This window comes from Orbicella faveolata, unplaced genomic scaffold (genome assembly GCF_042242905.1).
Source record: "Orbicella faveolata isolate gen_17 unplaced genomic scaffold, um_ofav_v1 contig_14, whole genome shotgun sequence".
In the NCBI taxonomy this organism is placed as follows: domain Eukaryota; kingdom Metazoa; phylum Cnidaria; class Anthozoa; order Scleractinia; family Merulinidae; genus Orbicella; species Orbicella faveolata.
Window position 1 is genome coordinate 11,408,821 of NW_028301541.1, and position 3,680 is coordinate 11,412,500.

Sequence of the window (3,680 nt, forward strand, 5' to 3'; positions counted from 1 at the left end):
CATCTGAGTCTGAGCACAGCCGTTTTACCCAAGTTAGTTTCAAAGCCTTATCGAAAAGTACAAAATCTTTCATGCCAAGACCGCCATCCGATTTCTTCTTGATGAGGGTTGTCTTTTTTATTTTGGCGGGTTTTTGCTTCCAGATAAAATCGAACACTATTTTATTGACCTCTGTTGCAAAGTTTTTTGGAGTCTCCATAACACTGGAGATGAATACAAGTTTGGAGAGGGCTAACGTTTTAACAATATTTATTCTACCGTATATAGATAAATCTCTTCGGGACCAGACACTTAAGGTTTTCTTTAGGGATACTAATTTTTCAAAGAAATTTTTCTTATGAGACAATTCAATATTATAGGTAAAATGCACACCGAGCGCGTAAACGGGATCATCGCTGATTTGGAGGTTGCAAATTGCGTCTTTCCTATGGCACATGGAGCCAAGCCATAGCATTTCTGATTTTGGCTGATTTATTCTTAGGCCAGAGCACTTTTCAAACAGTGAGAGTAAGTCAAATAAATTAGAAACTGACAGGACATCAGCCAGAAGGGCAGTTGTGTCGTCAGCATACTGTGTGAGCTTGACCTCTTCATTTCCCTGGATATGTATGCCCTTGATGTCTTTTGACCGTTTTATACTTTGGGCAAGAAGCTCCATAGCGATAACAAAGAGTATGCCTGAAAGGGGACAACCCTGACGGACACCGCGTTCTAAGTAGAAGTGTTTAGAGGCAACGCCATTGTTAATGACACAACCAGAGATGTCTTTATAGAACACGCTGATCCATTGCCGGAGATTTGGTCCAAAGTTGAAAGATTCAAGGCATTTTTGGATAAAGTCCCATTCAATTGAATCAAAAGCTTTCTCGAAATCTAAGAAAACAGCTATACCTGGTATATTTTTAATTTTAGTGAAGTCCATTGTGTCTGCTATTAGTCTGATACTTTCTCCAATGAATCTACCCTTTACGTAGCCGGACTAACAAGGATGTATTACGCTTGGCAAGATCTTTTCCAAGCGAAGAGCGATGGTTTTGGACGCAATTTTGTAGTCAACATTAAGTAGCGAAACTGGTCTCCAATTTGTTAAATATTCCGCGTTCTTGTTCTTTTTTGGGATTAAAGAGATAATACCTTGTCGTTGAGAGATAGAAAGTGATCCGTGTTGAAATGCATAATTAAAACTTTCCACCATGAATTTACCAACAGCGTTCCAAAAAAAGCGATAGAACTCTGAAGTGAGGCCATCTGTACCTGGTGTTTTATTGCTTTCCATCTTCATAAGCGCTCGTTTACATTCATCGATAGACATAATGCCTTCGCAAATTTTTGCAGTTTCTTCTAACAATACATTTTCCGTATTAAAGAATTCGATAAACTCCGAGCCGTTCGGATTCGTGTTTTTTGATGTATATATCTGTTTAAAAAAGCGCTCTTCCTCTTCAAGAATCTCCCTCGGGTCGGTTAATTTTGCGTGATCATTGACTTTTAAGGCCGTTATATGTTTTTTCCTTTGGTTTGTTTTTTCTAAATTGTAGAAATACTTACTGTTTTTCTCGCCATGTTCATACCAGCGCGCTCTGCTTCGTATAATCGTGCCACGCGTCTTAACGCTTGCTATTTTTGAAAGCTTGGTTTTTACTCTTTCTATTTCGCTCCTTAGGGAATCGCTGTACGCTGTCTGGAGCTTGCACTGCAGCCTGATCATCTCCGACAAAAGGGCAGACTCTTCGTCACGCTTGCTTTTTGCTTTTTTTTTCGAAAATTTTATTGTAAATGCTCTGATTTCCATTTTAATCATTTCCCAGAACAAACCCTTGTCCTCAGTTCTCTGATGCTTTTTGGCGAACTCTGGAATTAAGAAATTCAGTAATTCTACATATTTCGTGTCCGACAACAACGAGTTGTTAAATTTCCAGAAGCCGGGCCCACGAGGGGGTTCGTGTTCGGTGAAAGATGTAGAGAGCAGGACTGCAGAGTGGTCAGAATAAATATTTGGAATTATTTTGCTCTCGCAAATTCGATTACTCAGTTGATTTGAAATGAAGAGGTGATCTAGTCTACACTGTATTTTCATCGAGGGGTTCGCCCACGTAGGGCCAAATGAGTCCGGGTTTTTGTAGCGCCAGGTATCGAGCAGATTATGCGTTTTAATCAAAGCCTTGAGTTAAATAGTCGATGCTTTTCTAATGTCAACAGGTTTGCCACCTCTTTTGTCTAAAGTACCGATTACGCAATTAAAATCGCCCCCCAACACAAGATTTTCATTTCCATATTTACCGAGGATATTATTTGAAAGCCCCCTTAGGAATACAACCTGTTGGTTTGGACCGTTTGGTGCATAAACATTAACCAGTACAACTTTAGTATTATCAATAACAATCTCTGCTAAAATATATCTCCCGTGATCATCTGAGGCAATTTTTTCTATGTTTATGTCAAGCCGTGGCTTAAAAAGAATCATAACTCCTCTGCTATGAGACGAACCATGGCTAGATACGATTTTGCCTCCCCATTCCGTCTCCCATCTTCCGATAGTATCGAGCGAGGAATAAGTTTCTTGCAAAAAAATTATATCTGCTTTTTGTTGATGTAGCCAACGAAAAACTTGTCTTCGCTTTCTCGAGTCGTTTAACCCTCTTACATTTAGCGATATAATTTTATACATTTAGTTTCTCTGCAGACGGCGAAGTCACAATATTCCAGAGAAAAAATTAAGTACTTGTTTATACTATAGTTCTCACTGTGCGACGAGATATCATAACTTAGAATTAATTTTCTTTTGTTGACCGAGTTGAAGTTAGATAGATAAATACATTTCAACATACTTACAACAGAAATACAACTACACACACAACACAAGCTACTCACTACTTCAGACTTACCTATGCTTTTGTGCGGCGTTTACTGACTGGGTTAAAATTGGGGTACTAGTGGCAGCAATTTAGCAATGGTTGAGTTGTACGGCGGAGCAAGAAAGTCAATAAAACATATTTAAAACTAACCGTTCATTAAACATCCGTACAGAGGGAAAAGAGCTGTTTCCGGTCCTCGGTAGAGTGAGCCGTTGATAAAAAGTTTTTCTACCTTAAAGTACGCTTCTTTCTTTTCACGTTTGGCAGCCTTGAGAACGGGGTATAACCTCCTTGACAATGTTTCTGTCGGTAACGGTAGTTTAACAGTAGATTGTTGCATAGCGGTCTCGGTAAACTGTAATGCCAATTGAAGTGGAATACCGATGAACACTTTATTGACGCTATTAAGACAGTACAGATGCCTGACGACTACAAACTTGTGTCTTTTGATGTGAAATCACTGTTCGCCAGTATTCGAAGAAAATGGAAAACTTCCTTTTCTAGACTGTTTGGTAAGTCGCGACAACAAAGAACTGCGAACGACAGTGTACAGAAAACCGACGCATACCGACAGATTATTTGACTTCCCAAAAACAACTACAACGCTGACTTTATTAGACGAAACAATTACCGACCTACTGAAGCTGACGCAACGAACAGGAACCCAACTTCTGTTACTACAGTGACTATACCTTACATTAAGGGCACTTCTGAGACCATCCCACGGATCCTACAGCCCTACAACATCCGTGTAGCCCACAAACCTACAACTATGTTACGACACTTACTGATCAGCGTTAAAGACAGGGACGAACCCAACAACAG